Genomic DNA, 26631 nt, shown 5'->3' on the forward strand with positions numbered 1-26631 from the left:
GGAAATGAATCAAAAATTTTAAGACTGACAATACGCAAGGAAAGTTTCGTCCAACACCTTAATCTTCACTTTTGTCGTATCGGTAATGTTGAGTAAAATGACAACCAAGCTTTAAATACTTACAGTTATCGAGCTACATGTTTTATTCAAATATAGGAAGACATAAATCGTTAAAAAAATTGAAAAAAGTATTAAAATTTCCAACATTATGTCAAGTTTAAAAAAAGCATACATTATAAGTTTTACGAGAAGCAGTAGCGGCTCGTAGGTTAAAGTGAAAGGAAACCACACAATTAAAACGCTTCATAAAAATTACATTTAGTTACAACTTTTCCTAAAAATCTGCAGTACTTAAAGAATTTTAAAAGCCGTTGTTATGTCTGTGTGTCATTTTTCTCACGATAATGTCGCTGAATCATGTAAAAAAAATCACAGGACGCACTAAACCACACATTAATTTAGTCTATCGAAATTGTTTATTATTAAACCTACACCGTTAAGATCAAATCACTTATTAAAAAGGTTACGTAATATTTTTGGTTGATATAACTCTGTAATCACCAGTGTGTTAAATTTTGAAATATAGATTGAATTAGTTTTTTTTTAATTAAGAATGCAGCGTTTGTCTGGTTTTAACGTCTGTTCTACTAGTTTTTTTCGATTTCCTTATATTCTTTTTCTAATTTAATAATTATAATTGAAAGCATAGTAATCCTATTTATATATAATATGTAACAAAAATTGCAACATAAAGAAAAATTTAAAACAAATCTGAAAATCATGTTTCAGATCAAAAACTTGTTCAACTAATAACCCAAAAATCACTTTTGCTACATTTAAATCAAACACACGGAAAAAATAAATGAAATACATTTTTTTTCACTACAGTAGCATAACCAGCTCACTGATCGTGTTTACAGAAGCACACATTTTAAAAATGATTTTTTCCGTGTCCCTATGTTGTAAATCACGAGCCATCCTAATGCGACGTTATTTTACAACATTGCTTCCGTGGTACATTCTTATCATACATTTTTACGATCTAAATTTCAATAGTCAATTACAATACCAAATTTTTCTAATTTAGCACATCACTTTTTTAAACATATGGTTACATTAACGTTTTCACTATTTTGAAAATTTATGACTAGAAATAACCCATTTGACGTTAATTTTTCATTTTCTTGATAGAAAAAAATCGAAGAATGAATATGAAGATAAATCTAAAGAAAACAAAAATATTTTTTGCATTTATAACCTTTTTTGATGAATTTTGCGTGGGGGTAGACGAATTTCCGCAGGCGTAGTTTTTACTTTCCGTTGCCATGGTACTCTGTAGCCTGTGTCAACGGTGTGACGTGTTCACAACGCTGTCAACTTTGTTGTTTATACAACGATTAATGTTATAATTTTAAAAATTATAATTATCGTTGCAGCTAAAAGAGGACTCTTCCAATAACTTTTTTATTTATTAGCCAAAATTAATGATATTAAATTTGCAAATGGTTATTAATAGACCTTGTGCATACGTAAATTTACTACTTTAAAAAAAGTAAAGTTATTCGAAGCATCCTCGTTTAGCTGACTCATCCTACACACAACACGTTCGTGAAGCCTGCTTCCCACATTCCCAAACTAAAACACTATTATGAAAGCATATATTTTTGTCTCCGGAAAAAAAAAATATGGAAATATACAGACAGCGTATTTAAAATAAAAAAAAAGATCTACGTTGAATTTGCCACTTCTAATTATCTATCTGAACTGTGGCAGATTTTTAAGAAAGGATATTTTCATTGAAAGTTACTAAATTAGTAGTAATTTATATTAGGTAATTATTTGTACTGCAGGGGAAACACATATGCAATGCCTAATAGTCCACTGTTTATAGTAGATTTAGAAGTCAAATTTTACGTTTCAAACTACAACTAAACATATATCTACATAATGTACATATCTAAAGCCTTGAAGCGTTGTACTGCGAGGAAATCGTTTTCGAACGAAAAATGTTTATAACCAGTTTAACTTCTAGTCAATAGTTAAATTTTGTATAAATACACTTCGCTGTTTAGGTTTCCATTACCTAATTAATCGAACAACTTAAATAAAGCCGTAAGAGCTTTTAAACTGTGATAAACGTATACTCGTACACAATATTTTTTTAAAGAAATAAAACTGCACAAATTTGTAATCCAAACTAGTTATGACAGACATGCTTATTTTTAATTTCAATTTAAAACTAAAAACTTCAGATTAAAATGCGAATTGATTACAACAATTTTCCTTTGTTTACCGCTTTCAGTTTGACAGTAAAGGCTTTCTACTTTTTTTTCAATGAGAGATCCAATTTTTTTACATTTGTTGATGCAGAATAAAAACTACACAGAGAAATTATCAACACGTTTATTTCTAGTAATATAAAAAAATGATTGAAATTTATTTCAACAGAACTTTCCACGCCCCTGAAGTCCGACTAATCCCGTTTCTTTGAGAAATTATAAAATTTGATTTTAGAATATGAATATATATGACATTGTAAAAAAAATCTGGATATCCCATTAACAAAAATGTAAGAAGCCTTTTCTACCAAAAATTTGTTAACTTCATTCCTAAATTTCTGTAAAATAACGCGTACTTGCAAAATTTCATAATAATAATCTAAAGCATGGTGAAAGCGTCATGGTTTATAAATTCACCGATCAGGTTAGGAGTCCAATCGTCAACTGGTTCTAACACAATTCTTCTTAATTTTTCACAAAAGATCGCTAATAGTTCATTAACGGCAGTTAAATTAACAAAATTCATAATATCATGAACTGACGAGGGGATTAAAGATTTCTCTCCTTAAACAGTTACCATCGTTATCATCATTACATCACCGAGGTATTTCCTCGCGACGTTAAAGATTACATCACCGAGGCATTTCTTCGCAACGTTAAAGACTGATTAGATCACCGAGGCATTTCCTCGCAATGCTAAAAATTACATCACCGAGACGTTTATTTTTTGCAACGTTGACTGGATACTTTTGTGTTTATTTATTATGTGTTTTGTTTCGGGTAAGCAGTTCAGGATATTATAAACTTTGAAAGGTAATTGTTTTAAGTAACCAATCACTTGGATCAAGACATAATCGAACATAATATAAATTCTATGTTTGATTCGTTGATAAAGCGTGGGAAATATTAATCTCATGTAAATTTGTTAGCTTTGCAATTTTTCACCCCATACAATATTTCTCTATCTCATCTATAATTTTAATTGATCGTAAATTTCCATGCTCTGCAGTTTTAACCTCACGTAATATTTTTATTTGCACAAGTTTATTTCACATCAGATCTTTTATTTTCATAAATCTTTGCTAGTTTTTATTTAAATATTTTGTTGATGAATGTTTCCTTCATATAAATTATCTGATGTCCAATTTTAATCTCACATAAGAATTATTTTTTGTTTAAAACTTCACAAGATTGTATGGAGAATTTTATTGTTGTTTATTGCTTTTTGAAACTTTAACACTTGTTCAGTTGTGGTTAATATCAAAGTCATAGAAATTAAACATTTAAAATGGAATTGAAGTAAATAACACCGAAATACGTAGTGGAAGCGGAGTACGCGGTTCTTTGTCGAGCTGGCAGGATTTATCGCGCCATCTGCACTGTCCAACTGCGAGTTTGCGACCGTAACAGCCTGTCGTACGGCACGTCCGTAATAGAGAAATGCTGTGCGGTAGGCTTGCGATAGATAGAATCACCGTCGTGAGGGAGAGCAGTCACGACCGGGAGCCCCAAACTCCGCTCGTGCTACAACGTCCCCTCTGGATATTTTTGTTGTGCTCTAGAGCGAAATTGACATAGTCGATCGCCACACTCTGATGCCGCTGCCGCTGCATAGTTTTTTTTATTAAAATTGTGTGCTCTTGTTGACTGCCATTATTTAAACTTGCCGCCATACGTCTGTAATAACTTCTTTATTTGCATCCAGTTACTGTACTTCAGATTTTGCTTTGTTTTTATTAAATTTGTGGTATTCAAGTATTTGCATTGATTCAGAACGTTTAATTTGATTTCATTTAAAATTTATTCAAAGTTTTTTTTGAAGCTGAGCACTAAGATCTTCAACCTGCGCAACTTAGTCGCATCTTTTTTTTGTCAGTGGAGTAATAAATAAATGGTTTATTGTATTCAACGGGGCCAACCTCACAACTGAATACAAAAATACAGATACAAAAATACAAAATCTAAATACTATTCTGTTATAATAAAACTTAAATAAATTAATGGATCTTAATTCTAAACTTAACTTAATAATAACTATAATCTCACCACCTGAAATTTGGTCCTCACGAAATGTCATCTTAGACGGAAGTTCTAAACTCTTCTTTTTTAAATGAACAAATCTCCAAAATTGTCTCGGATCCGATGAAATATTTGCCTCAGCAGAAGATACAAATTGTCTGTACGAAGATTCAATTTCTTGCTTCAAAACCCTCCTTAGGCCTACAAACTCATCTCGAAAAGTTTGCTTACCTGACTTCTTGGTTTTCTTCCAAACATGTTAATGTCTTTTAATTAACCTAATAATCTTAGGAGAAACTCACGCAAGATACAACGACTGAGTGGGAGTATATTTTGGAACAAAACATGTAATGGCAGAGTATAGACAATCACAAAAGGTTTCACACGCTGAATCAATATCATGTTGCTGAAACAAAGAATTCTAGTTAATATGTAGAAATGCATATATAATTCAGGAAAATTTGCCTTACGAAAATGAAAACGCTATTAAAATAAATAATTTGGTGTTCTCCATAAATTTTGTGTTTTATTTAGCGGTACTTTTCCAACCTTGGGGTCCACCATTTGCATCTGAACGAGTCCCGCCATTTTTCAAAAACACAACGTAGGGTTCCATTTTGTCAGACGATCACAGCCAAGGCCAAATTCTGAATTTTTAACTTTTCGCGAGCTTTCAATTTTTCATTCACATGTCAATTTAAGGCGGGATGTTGGGGTTATCACAACATTGACGAAAATTATAACAATTCTTTAATTTATTTCTGGGAAATAGAAATACCTGGGTTTTATTTTAGGTCAAATTTAGGGAACAAAATCTTTAAACATTTTGACTATTTGGAGAATGGCGATTTGCTGTTTGTATTTAGATAATATTTTCCAGTAGAAGTAAGGTTCAAAACTCCCAAACTTGCATAGTCATTAGTACAACTAATATTAATAGTTCCATAATCCACATATGATGAACACTTTCTCGACTTAAATTTTTTTTCAAGCGTCAAACCTTCAATCAAATATTCCCAGCTTCTATGGTGAGCACAAAAAACTAAAAACGAAATCAAAAAGTTTTCTCTGTTAAAGACATACCTACTTGCTGAAGTCAGATTTTGTATATTCGTCAAAATAGTTTCTAAACATCCATTTTGGTGACTGCCGCCGTTTGGAAAAAAATCTATAGTACCACATACTCTCAAAAACCCGAAAATGCCACCATTAACATGGATTACATGCACGATTTGTGCATCATTTGGGTTTAGTCTGTCACTTTCTGGACGAAGATTAAAAAGAGGACCTGCAGGATCTGGGGCTATGATTTTAGGAAGCTTTTCGTTCAAAAGTTCATAAACTTTTTTTCCCACAAAACTAGCGACTTGGCCTCCTAGAGAGTGGCCAATGATTAGAACATTTTTAATGAGAACCCCTCGATCTTTGATCAATTTTACGATGAACTCTCCAATAAAGCCACCTGTAGGTTTCAAAAAATGGAAAAATGATATTGAAAAACATTGTTAAGAATTAACATACCAACAGCTTTGACGGAATAACTAGAAGATACGTAATTCAGTTTTGCATATTCTGACCAGTCAGTTTCTGAGACCAGCCATGAACACAACGACAAAGCTGTTGACGTTAAACTGCTTCGGATTAGAAGTGTCAATTTTTTCGTAGTTGTTGCTACCTCTAGGAAATAGGTAGTAATGGATCTTATCAGCTCTTACATTTGGTTTGACTAAAGTACTTGTCAGACTTAGTTTGTTACAAATGTTGCAAATGTCTTTTTTGACTTCATCAGTAAGGGATGACATATCAATTTCGTCGTCGTCAGCTAAAAAGTAAAATTTCATATAAATATTAGCTCCTGATACAATCCTTACATACATTCTCCTGTAATAGCCACGATAAACAATAATAAGATATAAAATAAGATTTGTTTCCACATCTTTTTGTTAAATTTTAATTCGCAGAATAACTAAGAAGAACTAAATAAAATAAAGAGAAAAATATTCAAAAATTTTAAAATACGTAAGGAAAGTTTCTTGACCTTTATCGTATCTATCAGTTATGTTGAGAAAAATGACAACCAAGCTTTAAATACTTACAATTATCAAGTTACATGTTTTATTCGAACGTAGGAAGACATAAATCGTTGAAAAAATTGAAAAAAATGTATTAAAAATTCCAACATTATGCCAAGTTTAAAAAAACATATATGTATATATTATATTATAAGTTTTACGAGACTCAGTAGCGGCTCGTAGGTTAAAGTGAAAGGAAACCACAGAATTAAAACGCTTCATTAAAATTATTACATTTAGTTACAACTTTTCTTAAAAATCTGCAGTACTTAAAGAATTTTAAAAGCCGTTGTGTTGTCTATGTGTCATCTTTTATCACGATAATATTTCTGAATCATGTAAAAAAAAATCACAGGACGCACTAAAACACACATTTAGTCTATCCAAATTGTTTATTATTAAAACTACACCGTTAAAATCAAATCACTCGTTAAAAAGATTACGTAATATTTGAAATCCATTCTTGGTTTATATATCTCTGCAAAATTCTCCAATCACCAGTGTTTTAAATTTCGGAATAGGTTGAATTAGTTTTTTTCTTAATTAATAATGCAACGCTTGACGTTTGTTGGTAATTTGTGGAAAAGATTCTACTAGTTTTTTTCGATTTCCTATATTTTTTTCCTAATTATAATTGGAGGCATACTAATCCTATTTATGTATTATAACAAGAATTGCAACATAATGAAAAATTTAAAACAAATCTGAAAATCCTGTTTCAGATCAAAAACTTCTGCAATTAATAACCCAAAAATAACTTTTGCTACATTTAAATAAAACACACGCAAAAAATAAATGAAATATATATTTTTTTTTACTTGAATAGCATAACCAGCTCACTGATCGTGTTTACAGAAGCACACATTTTAAAAGTTATTTTTTCCGTGTCCCTATACTGTAAATCACGAGCCACCCTAATACGACGTCATTTTACAACATTGCTTCGTGGTACATTTTTATCATACTTTTTTACGATCTAAATTTCAATAGTCAATTACAATACCAAATTTAGCATGTCGGTTTTTTAAACGAATGGTTACATTAACGCTTTCATAATTTTGAAAATTTATGACTACAAGTAATCCATTTGATGTTAATTTTTTATTTTCTTGATAGAAAATGTAAAAAAATGGACGAATGAATACGAAGATAAATCTAAAGAAAGCAAAAATATGTTTTGCATTTATGACCTTTTTTGATGAATTTCGCGTGGGGGTGGACGAATTTCCCGCAGGCCTGGTTTTTACTTTCCGTTGCCATGGTAGCCTGACAGTGTCAACGGTGTGACGTGTTCACAACGCTGTCGACTTTGTTGTTTATACAACGATTAATGTTATAATTTTAAAAATGTATTCGTTACAAAAGATATTGTACAGGGTGAGTCAGCTAAAAGAGGACAATAATTGTGCATACGTAAATTCACTACTTTAAAAAAAGTAAAGTTATTCGAAGTATCCTCGTTTAACTGACTCACCGTATTCACAACGCGTTCGTGAAGCCTGCTTCCCGCATTCACAAATGCGAGACGCAGGCTTTCCCAAACTAAATTACTATATAATAAAAACATATATTTTTGTCAAAAAGCTTAAGATTAAAAGGCGAATTGATTACAACATTTTTCGTTTGTTTACCTCTTTCGCTTTGACAGTAAAGGCTTCCTATTTATTTTCAATAGGAGGCCCAGATTTGTTTTACATTTTCTGATGCATAATAAAAACTACACACAGAAATTATGAACACGTTTATTTCTAGTAACATAAAAAAATTTATTGAAGTTATTTAGACAGAACTTCCCTCGTCCCTGAAGTACAAGTCCAACAAATCCCATTTCTTTAAAAAATTATAAAATTAGATTTTGCAATATGTATTTGTTTTTCCATAACCTCTATAAAGTAAAAACCAGCGGCATAATTAACACCCCCGCAGCAAAGTGCCTTTTATTGAATAGTTGTTAAACTAATGAACTAGTAAACATGTCTACGTGTTATGAATTGTAATTAACATATTTTAAGTTGGAATGTTGGAAATAATTATCAGTACATGCTTAACATAAAAAGTTCATAACAATGAAATAAAATTTTAAAAAATTTGAAATACATTTTGAACAGTTTTCCAATCCTATAAAGACTGTTACGTCAATGGAGAAACAACTCTTAACTACTCTTTGAAATTGTGAAAAGGGTCGTCTTTAACCACTTTTTTTTTATTATTTTTTTAGGTAAACAAGCGGTAAATTTTATGTTAAAATAACGACAAATGAGAAAACGCAATCACATAATTAAACAGGTCAGATGTTCAACCTTGATTGTACTAGTCTTCTCATCCAAACGCTCGGTTCTACTCCACCAATACGGATAATAAGCCTTTGGAATATTGTTGCAAATTTACTTTAAACGAAATAACATGGTGCTGGCAACCGCTGGTAACAATAGGAGATGAGATCGTTGTTCAGAGGATTTGATTACTTTAAAATTTGTAGATGGCAACGGATAGTTGCACTACTACCTAATTAAATAATGAAGAATATTCGGATGAGAAGACTAGCACAATCAAGGTCGAACGTCATAAAATCGTTTTATCTGTTTAATTTTGGACTGAGTTAGTATTTCTGAGAGAAAAAGACATCGCATCTTTTGTTTCCAGATCTTACCTCTGTTTTAAATTTATTGTAAATTAAACATCAAAATACAAGTTTGATGAATTTTACCGTGCCATCAGTTGACTTTGCGATAAATTTTGGTATGACCAATTTTCGCTATGATCAGTTGACATCGCGATAAATTGTTTTATGCGACCAATTGTCGCACGGTCAATGTTTGCGACTTATTGTTGTAAATTAGGTCAACGAACTTCATAACCAAGTGATTTATGTAAAAACATACATAAAAACAAACATTACATAGGCTAACTTATGCCTATACGTCAAACTTTATAGAAAAAACATACTCAGTAATTTGTGAATAACCAATACTCCTTTTAAATCCAAAAACAAAATTATTTAAGGAAACATGGAATATTTCCAAAAATGAAATATGTACATCATGATAAAAAGACCACACAATCATAGCATATTCAGTTGTGCGTCTAATGCATAGCTGGAAAACAAAACTCTTTACATGTAGCTATACATAGACACAGATCTTTTGCAGATGTCACTGATGTGATTTGAAAAACTCAGTTTACAGTCAAATGTAACCCCCATATCTCCTACGTTTCAGACCTAGTCAACATCTTCACACAGATGAATTCAAATAAAAAATCCTCTTCTTTATTTAAAAAAGTCATTACATGAGAGTAACAATATTTAAATTTCTCTGTTGATTTAAACAACCCCCTTCTATTTTCATCACTGAAAAAAACTTTAGATCATCAGCATAAATCATACAAGGGGTTCTAGGTCAGTAACTATGTTATTTACAAAGATGTTAAATAAAAGTAGCTCCACTACAGCGCCACGAAAAGGTAAGGAACTCTTCCAGTAGTGACTATATGCGCACCCTTCGGTCGACAAGAGAGAACTCAAAATATTTGTACATACACATTTTGAAGCTTGGATAAGAAAATATCATGTGTTAATCGATAAACTGCTTTTGAGGGATCAATGTATACAACATCAATTGGTAACAGTCGGCTTTCTTTTCTTTCTTTTATTATTCCTATTTAAAAACACCCGAATTTCCTGCCTTAAACACTAGTATAACTTTCAAATTTTCAATAAGTCAGGGAAGGTATTCCATTTTAGCGACAAAAATAAACTGGAAGCTAAGGAAATGGACTTCTATAGGCTCTCTGCCAAGAAATCTAAAATAAAGAAAGTAACAAACATCGAAATAAGAAAAAAAGATCACATTGGAACAGTTACGATGGTATGGGCATGTACAAAGAATGTCGAAAGATGGACTACCAAAACAGATCTTGAAATGGAGCCCACATGGAAAACGAAAAAGAGCAAGATCGTGACTCAGTTGGAGGAATGGAATAGACCGAGAAATGGATGGACCGAAAAGGATGGTGGCAGAGAATCGGAAGACTTAAGAAGACGGTATAAGCCTACATATGTATTCTTAACCAGCCACAACTTACGAACTTTAATTGTGAATTTAATATGAAGAAAAACGAGATTAGTACGCTTTTTATAATAAAAGTTTTTCTTCGGTCACGTCGACAAATCTATCACCAAAAAATAATTTTAACTTTACAAATATTAATATCTTCGGATACGGGCTTTGTTTCCAAAATGGCGATGTATTTTTCTCTCCAGCTTTATTTTATTAATTAATAACAGTTATAAATTATAATAATATAGATTAACAATTGGAATAAGTAAACTTACACAGTAAAGCAAATACACAAAAAGTATTTTAAAATAAATGCACTTATTAAAAATGTTATTATTAGGCACTCTATATTAATAAAGTATTCAAGGCACATCATTTATTGCTAAAAGGTAATATTAATAAATTTTTGCTCCCAGAAGTACATACAGGGACATTTTTTAAGTCTGAACATATGAAGGTAAGTATAGGCTTAATTCCTATGTTCAATTTTAAAAAACACACATCAGTACATTGGGAGTATACAACCAATGCTACGTGAAAGCTGTTTCATTCAAAAGAAACTTGTTAACAAATTATGTTTTAACTCAGAAAAATAAGTTAAATATCGTGTAACAAATCAAATCTGTAATTTTTAGGCAACGTTGGTTACATACCTCCAATGTATGTACACAGATTACGGATACCAGATAGTTCACTCAGCTGTCGGCACTTTGAAGTCGGTGTCCCGAGATTTCAAGCGGTATTCACACTACTACGCACGCTCCACCAAAATTGGTTCGCAAGCTTTGAATTTAAAAGCACGGCGGTCAGAGAAAAATTACAGCGATGATGCAAGGGATGAGGTTCTAAGTGAAGAAAAAACGAACAAAATACTTATTTGCCTTACACAAAATGATTTATGATTATTACAAATGCTTAACATTTCACAATTTCCTCTGAAAAGAATTGCGGACACATGCATCGGCATTAAAAAATTTTAGAGCGTAAAAAACACGTATTCTCGAATATAGTGCTAATAAGAAAGTGGTGTTAAAATTTTTGCATGGTGAATAAACGTAACCTCTTTAACTATACGGCTTAAAGGGTTACCGAAAGTTAGAAGAATTGGAGGGCATAGTTAATGAAATTTGCTGCGCTTGCCTTCCTGAATTTTGTTGTTACAGTTTTCTAATCTACTCGTCTTTATAGTGATCTTCGATTTTTGGTGGTTATTTAAGACTGAAACGAGTTTAAATGAAAAGAAGGAAAAATGTTTTTTTCTCTTATTCATTTACAAAATCAGGCATTATAGACAAGACATATTTACTAAACGATACTATAATGCAGTTTAATGCAGGTAGGTATTTATTTAACTAATTTTCTGATTATTTTAAAACTTTTAAAAAATCCCTTCGTAACCAAAAAACGTAGAAATTAATCCTTGTAATGTTATTTATTCCCTGAATTATTACCTAAACTTTTATTCTTATATCTGCTTCATTGTAAATATTATTCTGCGTGTTAATCTGTCGAACCAGTTTCAAAGAGATTTAAAAGTGCTGAACCAATTTTAGTGTCATGCGCACGGAAAATTTGCGGACAGTTACGCCCACAAGTGAACCATCTGGTATCCGTAATCTGTGGTATGTACATATTAACACAGTATTTATAAGTTTTTTCAAATGAACATAGGGACTTCATGGTGTATGTTCAGAGTTAAAAAAAATGTCCAGGTGCATACATAAAAATTATACATATAAATTATAAATGATACTTCTGAATTACAAATGACGCAGTTTGGAATACCACTGAAGTTTTTTGAAATACAGGGTGTTATTGAAAGGTACGTACAACAAAATGGACAGTTCTTCGCGAAGTCTAAGAAGTCGGAAAAACTTATTTTGTCTTATCAAAATTTTAAGGGGAAAATTAACCCTTATCCAATCTTTTTAGACGCTGCTGAAGGATAAATAGGTAAAATTATTTTTTTTTTAGTAAATCCTAGCAACTGTAACAATAAAACTTTTGTCAAGACTAAATGTTGCTATAGAAACGAAAGATGATCTTTTTATCAGAGGCGTACAACGAATTTGGACATAAATTTTAATAATTTTTATCTCTAAAAGGAGAACACTTTTACCTGAACTTTTTTTAACTTTTAGCACCCATACTTGGAGACCAATTGCCGATTTTATTTTGTACATACCTTTCAATAACAGGCTGTATAATTCACTAGTTTGAACAATAAAATTGACATTTTCTAAAATATATTCTTTTCACCTTTCTTAAAATACAACCGAAAAAGTATAGAGTTGCAGTGAAACTTCTAATAAATCGCATTAGTGCAACAAGTAGTTCGACATACTGAATTTTGAAACAATTTCTTTTAAGACCCCTTATCTTTATAAATAATCAAAATATAAATTTATGCATTCTGTAAAACAAGATAAATCCTAATCAGGACTATCAGCGCACAAAGTGATTAGTGTATCTCTATTCGACTTAACTACTTCTTCTTCAGGTCTATCACAGGAGCCATCGTAAATACTAGAATGGTAACTATCTCTGTTACTTTCAGCATGCATCATCTGGAATAATTTTCCTGCCGTCACTTCGTTTATCGATTTTCCGTTATTATCGAAACATATTTGTTTGTCGAGGACAAACACGTTCATCTGCACCTTTTTACATTTCTTTTCCTTCCTGAACATTTTTGCAAGAACTTTACAAAATGGAGGACAAAACAAATAATACAGAATAAAATCACTGCTCAGACTTATAGCATTCAGAATCGTACTTGTCTCACGCATGTTTTCTAACCATTTAGAGTTGCAATTGTCGTCCGAACTTGCAGCCGATGAGAAGAAGAAAGTACACGCTGTTGCACGGTTTACCATAATAGATGGAATCTGGCTAATCACAAAAATGAACACTATTAGGATCAGTGTCGTGGTCAGATTGGTGTAATTCTGAAAAAGAAAGATTAACGAACATAAATCGTGCGTGAAAAGGGAGTGTTTCGGAATGTAACACACCAGAAAAAAATTCTTGATAGTGTGGAAAAGAATCGGACACAAAGCACATTCGATTACTCTTAAAACTCATTACTCTGGTAAACATACGTATATGTACGTGAACTGCTTGTAAACAAAAACATTTATTAGAAAAATTATCACATTTAATTCTGACTTTCTAGTAGAAACAAATATATCAATTTTTATATTTATAGTGTAACACTAATAACAGTAGGGTTTATCCAGAAATATACAATTATTTTCAGAATTTACTTGTCTAATAAAATCGCTAACAGACAACAGACAGCCAGACAGACAGGTGACAGACAGATGGAAACGGAAGATCTATTTTTTCAAATTCTATAGACTAAGAAACGGCGGGAAAACAAGACATTCGCCATTCCAAATACATATGTGGATCATACATTTATAGTTAAAGTGGAAAATGTGGTTTTTGAAACTTTTGTTTTTTACGGTAAGGTAACCCGTCTACATATTACCAAAAATTGGTTACGGTATTAGACAACAAATAAAGCAGCATATCAGGCTATAAATTTAAAACAGGGTTTATTTAACAACATTTTGATTAGATTTTTAGATATTTAGAAAAACATCAACAGATGAATTCTGATTAACGATTTGTCTAAAATTTCACAACAAAATCTGTCCAGTACCTAGTTTCGGAAATTAATTTTCTAATAAACCACCAACTGCAAAACAACAAAAATGTTAAATGGAGATAATTGTATTTCTCACTAGATTTATGTACTATCTACGTTATGGAAGGCTGTAGGTTTATATGGCGACACCTTTGTACATTCAACTAACAACGAGGTTAAGGGGGAACGCTAGACGAGAGACAAGTTTGAATTGGGCGCCATTTGTTGCCTTAAACGCAACCAGCAATTCTTCTTTAAATCTACCTGACGTGCTGGGATAGACGACTACCGGACGTGGGTCATAAAAGCATCGTAAGCCGATAATGCAGAATAATGATAATTTATGACAGGCGGCCCACAACATACCTTCAGCACAGAATAATCATTTCTCGGATTCTTTTGACATATTAATTTTAATATTCGAGATAATTATTATATTATTCAAACACAATTTAGACACTGCAGAGCAAACAAGGCTTATTAAGCCCGTCTATTAGTTTATTCGCCTAAATATATTATTAATACCGTTTTCAAATTACACCAAAATTGAAAAATCGAAAACTTAATAATTGAAAAATTGAAACATTTTAAATGGAAAAAATCGGTAAACTGAAAAATTGAAAAATCTATAAATCGAGAAATTCAACAATCTAAAAATTAAACAATTTAAAAATCGAAGAATTGGAAAACCAAAAAATCTAAACCGAGAACTTGAAAATAATCGAGAGATCAAAACATCAAGGAAAACAAAAAAATTAACGGAAAATCTAGAACGTAAGAATTGAAAAATTAAAATACCTATCGAAAAATTGAAAAACCGGGAAATCGAAACATCAAAAAATGGAAAAATTGAAGAACCGAAACATTGCAAAACCTCAGAACTGAAATACTGAAAAACTGAAAAATGGAAGGAAAATTGAAAAATCGAAAAAGTGAAAAAATTCAAAACTGAAATCTTGAATAACTGAAAAATGGAAAGAAAATTGAAAAATCGGAAAAGTGAAAAAATCCAAAACTGAAACATTGAAACACCCAAAAATCGAAAAATTGAAAAATAACAAGTGAAGAAAGAATTGATTAGAGAAATGGGAAAATCAAAAAATCAGTTAATCGAAAAATTAAAAAATCGAAAAATTTAGAAACGTCAAAAATTGAAAACTGAAAAAAAAAATTAAAAATCGTAAAACTGAAATATCGTGAAGTTAATAAATTGAAAAACTGAAAATTTTTGAGAAAAGAAATCGTACCAAAAACTAAAAATTCAAAAAATCGAGAAATTGAACAATCAAAAAATCAAAGCATTGAATTCCCAGTAAGTTGATAAATAGGAAAATTTAGAAAACAAAAATTTTAAAAATCCAAGAATGGAACAACAAAAAAAATCTAAGCCTGAAAACTCAGAAAATTGAATGATCGAGAACAAAAAATCTAAAATTTAAAAATTCGACAAATTCATGGAACTGAAAAATCGAAAAGTCGAGATGGTGAGAAATCTAAAAACCTAAAACTTTAAAGACTGAAAAATTAAAACATCGAAAAATTTAAAAATCGAGAAAACAATATAAAAAATTTGAAAAGTTGAAGAAACGAAATATTGCAAAATTCCAAAGCTGAAATATTGAAAAACCTAAAAATGGAAGGAAAATTAAAGAATCGAAACAGTGAAAAAATCCCAAACTGAAACATTGAAAAATTGAGAAATGGAAAAATGGGAAAATAAAAAAAATTGGTCTAAAGAGTTTAGACAGTACTTCCCTCGCTATCGGAAACGTGACGACTGCATGCCTATTATGTTTTTTTTTCACATTAGATTTCAAAGCATTCGGTTTTGTAGTTCCTGATTAAATCAATAAAATAAATTTGCGCGTTCATTAAATTTTTTGAGTCACCCTGTATATCCGAATCCAAAAAATATGAATAGAATGATAAATTACAAGAAGAGACACATCATATTTTGTAAATTTTAAATAGGATTATACCGCAAACTTTTGAGCTGACGTCATCAATTTTTTGGAGGGGATAAGCAAATATATTTTGACTAAAAATTTATTATGCTCTTTATAACCTTAAAACATTTGCAAGATTTCAAAGCATTGGGTTCTGTACTTCCTGATTAAATCAATAAAATAAATTTACGCATTCATTCATTTTTGGGGTCATCCTGTATATGCAAATCCAAAAAACATGAATGGAGTGATAAATCACAAGAAGAGACTCATCATATTTTATACAATTTAGACATGGATTTATTCAGCAAAATTTTGAGGTGACGTCACCAATTTTTTAGAGGGGATAAGTAAATATATTGTGATTAAAACGGTCCTGGTTTAATAACAAAAAAATATCGTTCGCCTATAAAACAAGCTCTTCCGTAAATTTTAGTGGCGCTCCTATCGGCAAAATACTGAACTAACTGCTCAAATTCTGTCGAATTGATACCCATTTTTTTCAATAATTCTTAGTTTTTGTTAAAAACTCTGCTAACCAATAGATCAATAATTTTCCTCTGATATTCCTGTTAAAATTATTCTACGTATTTTGCATTAATTTGTGGTATATTTTTATTTTAATAAACACATTATTATTTAAGCAAATTGTACCACTAACAAACATTTAATGACTCTACGCCCTGTAAAAACTGATGTTTTATCCATGTGCGAATTTTCAAGCGATTCTATAATGGTTATGACTCAAAAAACTTGAAAAAACATACAATGGTGCTTTTTTTACGATATTTCTCAGCCATATTTTTGTAGTTGATTGAATTGGTCTCTGCGCTCTAGAATATGAAAAAAGCTGTAGTTTGATGTATGATACATCTATATTAATATCATTTTTTCTTACAAAAAAAAACAAAAAAAATGTTATACCTCGTCTAGCGAGTCCCCTTAATAGTACTTTTACATTAGCACTACTTGATCAAATTATAAAATACCTTAAAAACTATGTCCCTAATGTGCTCTTAACAGAATCAACAACATGTGAAATAACTGTTGATGTTTTTAAATATATATATTAATATTTTATAAATATGCAAATGGTTAAAATTAAAAACTGCAGTTTGTACTTACCTCTGGTTTTTTGGAACGTAAGCAGTTACATTTTCCATAAATCTTTTTCAGTTTACGCAGGGCATTTATTAAGTATCCATTTCCCAAAGTTAGATAAATAGAAGGTATAACACCTAACACAATGAATCGTATCCAGTTGTATGCAGCATAGAACCTAAAAAAATTAATGTAATTTACGCGTATATCCATAATCCACATATAAAACAATAACAGTTATTGCTAATAAAGTTGTAACAATTCGATGTGGTACGTTAAAAAGTAATAAAACTGGACTATAATCAGAATTTTAAAATTTACATTTGAACAATTATTAAGTGTAAGAGCAATTTTTCATGTTACGACGACCACATTTGGCATCGATTTACTTCGTCTTGAGGAAAATATATTACAAAATAAAAATATATTATTATTAGATGAGCAACATGTCTTTGAACTAGGTACTTCATTGTTGTCCTCTATGTAGGACGCAGTTTTTATCCCCGAAATTTAAGACAATGTTAAAGCGAAGAAAATATTTATATGTAAAATATCAGACACAATAATTACTTGCAAAAGAGATAAAGGACTAAAGTTTAACAGATCAATAAAAAAGAACAACTAAATAAAGAATACATCGGAGTCATATACCGTCAGGTTTTATTTTTTCTCTGAACATAGGATAATTCATGTATGTTGGGTTCTATATTCATCCTCCAATGGATTGATTTGGACCATTTTGGACTTTTAAAAATTGAACATAAGATCACATAAGATTCGTAATAATTAAGGAGTAGGCCATGTCAACGGTGACATTTACAGTAAAATTTTTGACGAAATTGTTTTAAAAAGTTCAATGACGTAAATTTTCTGTTCTTTAAACTTGTACTTATTACAATACCGTAATATGAAGACAGTAGTGCCAAATGTCAATGGCAATATCTTTGACATATCCTAAATCTCCATTAGATTTTATGTTCAATTTTTAAAAGTCCAAGTCAATCCATTACAAGCAGGTATGCAACCAACTTAACATTAATTATCCTGTGTTGTAAAACAGCAAAAAGAAATCTAAAGATAATATGGTAACCAGAGTTGAGGATATAAATTAAACAGAAAAGAACGGGTCCAATGTTATCAATTGAAATAAACCGAGAGATGAGGAGTGTGAATTAACATATCCGTATATACGTATATGTATATACATGTTTTATTATAAACATAGAAAATAAGGGAAAGTAAAAGTTTAGGTTTTAAAAACAAATGAAATCTACACATAGAGTCAAAAAATAATAACAACCTTTCAAAATAAACTATCTCAAAAGATATACACGAAATAAATCTAGAAGAAAATCTATAATAAAGAAATAAGCAAACAAAAACAGTGAAGAAAACTAAAATTGAAAACCACATAGACAGTAAACAGAAATCTGAACATGTAATCTCAAGAGAAAACAAAAGATATTTTATGGGAAAAGCGATTGGAATCTTATATTGAGTCCGCTAGCAACAGAGAATACATTGTAAAGAAACTATTTGTTAACAAATCTGTGCTCTCGATTCCGGAGTCTGACGTGAACACACATACACAATAACGGAGAAAGATTTAAACAAATTTCATATCCAATTTAGAACAAGTTAATAAAAGATATCAATGCGAATCGTTTACTCATAAATAGTTGTAATAACCTCACAGTCCCCAGTTTGCATCAGGGACGTAATTTACCTTTTTAATTTGGTATATATTTTAATTATCATTATAATTCAGTTAAGTATGTCAGAACAAATAGGGTCCTTAAAATCAAAGACCATTCGAGTAAATACAAAAATATAAAAATTTGCAATACCACGAACGAATATAAATTTCACCGACATATCCACACAAAAAGGATAATTTATTATTTAAATCTGTTCTTAACAAGATCAATAAGGCAATATTTATTCTAATAAAAATAATAAATATATTTCTAATAAACTAACCAATAAAAAACAACATTCCAAATTCAAATTAAATTGAATTTCAGAATTCACATTTTTTATTGTATTTAATTTTCTTCAATTAAATTAAAAAAAAGCGCCCCCGGGTGGGCTCGAACCACCAACCTTTCGGTTAACAGCCGAACGCGCTAGCCGATTGCGCCACGGAGGCTCACGACCGATGGTTTCACCTAGCTGCAAATGTAGTGAAACGAGGCAGAGCACATGAATAAACGTGAAAATATTGTATTAAAATATATTCTGAAAAATTTGACCAATAAAGCAAAATTTTATAAAATTATTTTCTTCTACAATTACATTTCAGAATAGAAAAAATAAATCGACACCCTATAAAATGGAGAAACAATTTCTAAAACGTTTTAACGTTATACTAATTTTAACGTTTCTGCAATATACTATTATCCATATATTTTATTCATTAACAATAAATACTGGTTATTTTCGGGTTATAACAACATATCACATAATTATTAGGGCTTAGACCTGTGGGTCAACTAGATAATAATAATAATTATTTATTAATATTTTTTTATTATTTGATTTTTATTACAATTGTGCACATCATCAAAACCTGGATGGTACACTAGTTTTGGCGAGCAATATATTTTAGGGATCAGGTTCCACCCTTTAAATAACTTCGTTAGATCACGTCATCCTTACTCCAAGACAATCAAGGTCTTATCAAACGCAGACAATCATAATTCATAACTTTCTAGTTCTAAAGTTTCTGTGAGAATTTAACATGAGATATCTCTATTTAAATATGTATATACAATAATGCAAAAAACGCCATCTGAAATAAATTGTTAGAAACCACAAATTTACAAATAATAGTGACAAAAAAAAATATATCAAATATATTGATATACTGCACGGATAATACACAGCAGTGTCCTTGGTTATTCGTGGTTTAATTACAACATGTTTTAAATTTAAAACATTTAAAACAAGTTTGAATATTAACCCTCAAAAAAATATGTTATATGTACTGTAAACTATTGTGTGCTGTTTATTTCTCACTGTAACTTAACGTCGAATAAATTTGGTATTCTTCATCAAGATTTACTAAGGTCACATTTTTCATTCAAATAACAGTGCAAGACAATATAAATTTAACCTAATAAGCAGTGGCGGCTCGTGACCTTTTGAAATGAGGGACACAATGTGGAAATAAATACATACAAAAATACATTCAATAAAAGTAAAAAACATTTTTGACATTTCATCATTCAACCGTTTTAACGAAAATTTTATTCATGTATTCGTTTATTAAATAACAGTGTTAAATATAATATTTTAAAGTGACTACTAGCCCTGAAGAAGAGAAAATACATTCTCGAAACGTTGGCTTAATAATCAGTATATTCTTCGGTCCTCTTTTCTCATTCCTTCTGATTCTACATTAATAACAATGGACGTGAATCTTATAAATTCAAACTTTATGTTTTAATTCAATTTAGATCTAATCTGCCTCAAACACTGAAGTAACCCTTGCAATCACAGCCGCAATGAACGTTATGATCCGGATAAGCAAGAAACTTTCTTTCTGTATACATAAAGCTTTATGACGTGAAAATTAAAAATGATTTTTTAACTATAATTTTTGAAATAATTACAGGCACTGCAATTAAAAACGTACTCAGGTATAAATATTTGCTGTATAGTCGAGGCATAGGTCTAAAATTATTAATCATAACGACAAAGAAACACCAGACTATGTACCATATTGTTATTTACACGTATCTGTACGTTGTACGGCAACACAATTTCGTAGATGTTATTTTTTGTAAGTACATAGGCATTTGTAATTTTAAATTTACGCAAACCATTATATTAAAAGTAACATAATTATGCAAGAATAAAAGATGAACGTTTTAAGTTGTTATTTTATGGTGCAAAAAAAAACTCTTACCTTGAAAAATAAAATTTGCGACATACTATTTTTCCATCAACAGTCGTAAAAGCAAAGCAATATGGCAAAGTACTTAAAATAGATAATACGAAAGCAATAGCCATTACTCTTCTGGCTACGTAAGTATGGCAAAATTTTGGTTTTCGTCTTCTCAATGGATGGGCTAAATAACAAATTCTATCTGAAATGTAAAATGTACGAAATTAAAATTAAAAACTAACATACAAAAATGTATATATATGTATAGGCTGTTATTGAAAGGTACGTACAAAATAAAATCGGGAATTGGTCTCGAAGTCTGGGTGCTAAAAGTAAAAAAAAGTTCAAGTAGAAGTGTTCTCCTTTTAGAGATAAAAATTATTAAAATTGATGTCCAAATTCGTTGTACGCCTCTGATAAAAAGATCATCTTTCGTTTCTATAGCAACATTTAGTCTTGACAAAAGTTTTATTGTTACAGTTGCTAGCATTTACTAAAATAAATTAATTTTACCTCTTTATCCTTCAGTAGCGTCTGAAAAGGTTGGATAAGGGTTAATTTTCCCCTTATAATTTTGATAACACAAAATAAGTTTTTCCGACTTCTTTTAGACTTCGAGAAGAACTATCCATTTTGTTGTACATACCTTTCAATAACACCCTGTATATCCGTAGAATATTCAAAATCCACTAAACATTTTGTACTCAATTCGCAATATTATATTAATCTTATCTTTATTATTTCATTTCTCTAAAATAAGTCCCAAGGAAAAGCTAAATTTAATAACAAGTTGTGCAGTACCATCGAATATAGTCACGTGTTAAAAATTACATTTTATATTGTACATACAGAGTGAGTCACTAACCACGCAGTTCTCGATATAACATCATTAATTGTCAGAAATACAAAAAAAAAACAAAGACCAAAATTGTACGGTTCTTTGCGTACTATACGTTAAAATTATTTTTGACTATACAGAGTGTTCTGTTTTTAAATCGTAACACACAACTCATTTTTTTTAATAAAATATATGATGACTCATCGCCAATGAAGCCAGCCGGGCGGCGTTCGCTATAGAAAAACCTGGGAGCGGAAGTATGGTTTTAAATAGACCCCACCTTCGAGAACGAAGATTATTCAGCCAGTTGAGTCAAAATGGAGTCCAGCCACGTTGCGCCGGAATTGTTTTGTACATAATAGTTGTGTAATTAGTCGTGTAAATTTGAATTATTGCAAAATAAATTGTTGAGTTTTACCCACGCCGATTTTCAATCACCGATCTACGTAACACTGGTGTCAGAAGTGGAACGTGTAGAATAATTCAACCACCCACCAATGATGGTCAGACGCCTTGGTCATCTCACAAGAAGCAGTTCAAAGCTGCAGCGACGGCGAATCTCTGAGAAGAAGAGCAAAAAGCGACAGCCTTGGTAATAGCTTTGCGAGGCGGAGCGTTGGAGATACTGCAAACTCTATCTGAAGAAGATAGAAACAGTTACAGTGCCCTAACTGCTGCCTCAGAACTTCACTTTGGGGATGAATATCTAAAAAAAGTATTTGCCATCCAAGTCAAAAGAAGAATACAGAAAGCGAAGGAATCTCTACAAGAATTTGAAGCAGATGTCAAGAGATTGGTACGTCTTGCATACTCCGACGCACCACCATCCTTCCAAGAGAGCTTTTGCGATAGAAACTACAAGTATCAGCGTATCAAACATCATCTGATGCCCTAATTCGTGCACTGGACGTGGAGGTAGCGTACAATTCTTCAAGAACGTGCCATAAAGTCAGAGTGGCCGAATTAGAGACGGAAGAAAACGGCAAGTTAAAAAAGCTTTTGGAAAAATTCTTACAGCAAATAATAAATGGCCTAGCTCAAGGACGAGAGAACGGTGTGCCTCACCAGTTCCGAGGAGAAGCACAGAAGACAGATCTCCTCAACAAAAAGTGCAGAAAAACTAAAAACAGCCAGTACTTTGGGGGATGTGCTGGCTGGTAAGAATAAGGCTTCCAGGGAAGTGAAAATGGACAGTTTTACCAAAGGCAGAAGTCCAACTATACCGGGAAATATTAATGGGACTTGCGGAGCAATCACGATCGATACTGGCGCTGAAGTCTCAATCCTGCGTAGAGGTCTCTTGAGGGCTAAAGCTCTAAGGACTATTCCCGAAACAATCAGATTGAAGACCGTGACTGGAGAGTCGACGCCTATCATAGTTGAATCCGAGGTAGAAATCTGCATTGGTCAACTGAAGATAAAACATCGGGCACTCATTACTATCATTGAAGAAAACTTAATTTGGGGAACGGATTTGATTAGCTTAGCGACTTGTATAAATTTACCGTAATGCCTTTTGGACTGTGTAATGCTCCGGCTACTTTTGAGAAACTAATGGAGATGGTATTGGGAGGACTAACATGGAAAACATGTTTGGTTTATTTAGACGACATCATGGTAATGGGAAAAACATTTGAGGAGCACTTGACGAACCTAGAAGAAGTATTCAATCGAATGAAGGAGGCAAACTTGAAACTGAATCCGAAGAAATGCCTCCTCTTCCAAAAAGAAGTAGAATTTTTTGGACATACTGTTTCGGTAACCGAGATCGAGACTACGGGAACGAAGATCAGTGCAATTCGCGATTGGTCAAGACCGAGAGATAAGCACGAAGTTCGGAGTTTCTTGAGATTGTGCACGTACTGCAAAGGGTTTGCTGATATTGCTGCTCCTCTACACAGGCTGACAGATTTGAAGTCTCAATTTAATTGGACTGCTGAATGTGCGGCAGCCTTCAAAAGATTTGAAGAATGCACTATGCTCTAGCCCTATTCTGTCAAAGAAGAAGAAAAAAGTCATCGAGTACTTCAGCAGCGTACTTTCGCAACCTGAAAAGAACTACTGCGCCACTAGGAAGGAGTTGTTGGCGATTGTCAGAGCTGTTGAACACTTCTATAAATAGGCTGGTAAGCTTTACAATAGTGCAACTGTGGAAGGACAGCTGTCGTAAAAGATGAAGAATGGACTAGACAGCACAGCTTAGAAAAGACCAAGAGAAGGACGTTGATATCGGACCGTTGCTCAAACGGAAAGAAGACGGGGAGAACAGCCAGCTTGGTCGGAAATATCAGACGAGTCACCCTCTTTCAAAGCATTATGGGGTCAGTGCGACTCCCAGCGTGTCAAAAATGGATTGCCTAAGCGAGCTTGGGAGAGTCCGGACACGAAACATACCACCATGTAGTTGGTGGTTCTAGCCATCAAAATCAAGAAAGTACTTCAAGAAATGCACAACGGGAGCGTCGGTGCCCATTTTGGAATTAACAAGACGCTTTCTAAAGTTAGGGAGGGATTTTACTGGGATCGTTGTCGAGAGGACGTCGAGAACTGGGGCAAGAAATGTAAGACTTGTGTGGCTGTCAAGGGACCAAGGACTAGAGCTAGAGGGCCCTTGCAACAATACAGTTCGCTTTTCGAAAGAATTGCCCTGTATACAGCAGGTCCTTTCCCGGTGACCGAGGACGGGAATAAGTACATAATGGTCGTCAGCGATTACTTTAGCAAATGGCCTGAAGCTTATGCCATACCGAACCAAGAAGCCACGACGGTTGCAAAAATACTGATTGACAATTGGATCATCGGCAGGTTTGGGGTCCCAATGGAACTCCATTCGGATCAAGGCAGAGACTTCGAGTCAAACGTATTCCGAAGGGTTACTAGGGATACGGAAGACACGAACTACGTCGTTGCACCCACAGTCAGATGGAATGGTACAACGGTTCAATCGTACCATATGGAAGAACATCTTTCGTAAGTGGTGGCCGAAATCAGAAATATTGGGATCGACACCTTCCACTGTTCCTACTGGCTTATCGTTCAGCTGTCCATGACACGACGAACTTCGTCTACTTTGTGACATCTTGTTCGGTTCTCCCAGTGAAGAGCCAAAGGAGGTCATAGATTACAGACGGAATGAAAACACGCTACGACGTCAAGGGGAACTCAGTAGGATTCCAGGCAGGGAATTTGATATGGCTTTATAACCCCCGAAGAAGAAAAAATCGTTGTCCGAAGTTGTCACCAGACGGGGAAGATCCATATATTGTCGTGACAAGAATCAACGATATCATTTACAGAATTCGACGAGGGCCGAAAACGAAAATGAAGATCGTCCATTTAGACCGCCTCATGGAGTACAACTGTGACACCGTCGACGTTTCTAATCGGGACGACCAGAACTAAGGAGGGGGCAATGTTACGAAATAAACCCATACGCTGCCCCGGTACGACGCCTATGGGCCGTCGAGAACTTCTGATCTGTACACCCATAATAACTTATCGCCGATGACGTCACCCGGACAGCTTTCGCATAAAGACAAGTCTGGAGCAGGTTACCGGAAGTCTAGATTGCGGCGTCCACAAACCCCTCGAAGCGGCGTTCGCTAAACAAAGGTCTGGAAGCAGAAGACGCGATGGATTCCAGAAAGACCTCGATTGCGAAACATCGAAAAGGGAATGTGGGTTTACATGGAGGCCACCTTTGTAGAATGTAGAATAATCTCTGTGTAAGCAGTCGTGTAAATTTGAGTTATTAAGAAATAAATTGTTGAGTTTTACCCACGCCGATTTTAATCACCCATCAACGTAACAATAATTTTAAAATATAATGCTCAAAAAACCGTACAACTTAACTTAACATGACTTATAATTAACGAGATATCGAGGACCACGCCCTTACTGATGCTGCATGAAACCATCGTCAAAAAATTACAGTTTTTCTTTTAAAAATTGTATTAATAACGTTTTATACTGTGAACTTTGTGATATTATCTGGCATCACCTACAGCTATACTGAATGTTTAATTATATCATATTCATGTGACATCGCCCGTACTCCCTGAATTGTGACACAGTCTTTAAAAATGCAGTTGTATTGATTTAATGGTGCTAAATTAAAAAATACAAGTAGGTACACTGTGCTTAGAAAGAGAAAACTGGAAGCAGCAGCAGAAACCGCCGTGATCTTCCTGAATTTGTCATTAGAGTGTGACAATTGATTTTACTACATATGTATATTGCATATAAAATTTACCATGTACAGAACCTTATCTAAAGGAAACTTCGTATTATATACTAATTTGCTTCCACACGTCAGACTTCTCAAAAATTGTATAATGTGTAATGAACAAATGTAGTAAATGCTATAGGTACAAGTTAACTATTTACAAGAAGCGCCTCCCTAGAAACTTCAAAATGCAAACAACAATACAATTGCCTGGCAGTCTTATCAGTTTTTAAGTTGAAAGGGTTAAAAGCAAAAACAAAAAGAAGAGGTCCTCAAAGCATCTCCTGTACGGAAATTCTCTATACAAACGTGAATCTTTTGAATAAGTATACATCAGTTTTTACATGAAAGTGTCTCACATTATTTCAATGTTGTTACTACAAAATAAATAATTGTGTTACTTTTTTTGTGGTAGACATGCTTTTGAAATTATATTTATGGTTGTGTCTTGAATTTTTCAGGCGTGGAGCTTCTCGTGAATAACATCTATTGTATAATTATGAGGGAAAATAAGCTTACCAAACGTAACCATAATTGTTGTAAGAACGCCCA

The 26631-nt window shown here is 32.5% G+C and overlaps 1 non-coding gene across 1 annotated transcript; it reads right to left on the reverse strand.

Moving 5' to 3' along the window:
* Positions 1-19202: 19202 nt before the first annotated feature.
* Trnan-guu (transfer RNA asparagine (anticodon GUU)) lies at positions 19203-19276 on the reverse strand. The gene has a single exon. It is a non-coding gene; the product is annotated as a tRNA-Asn (tRNA).
* Positions 19277-26631: the final 7355 nt, after the last annotated feature.

The sequence above is a fragment of the Zophobas morio genome, unplaced genomic scaffold (genome assembly GCF_036711695.1).
Source record: "Zophobas morio isolate AGI-343-1 ecotype UQ-CSIRO unplaced genomic scaffold, CSIRO_AGI_Zmor_V1 ptg000026l, whole genome shotgun sequence".
Taxonomy (NCBI): Eukaryota; Metazoa; Arthropoda; class Insecta; order Coleoptera; family Tenebrionidae; genus Zophobas; species Zophobas morio.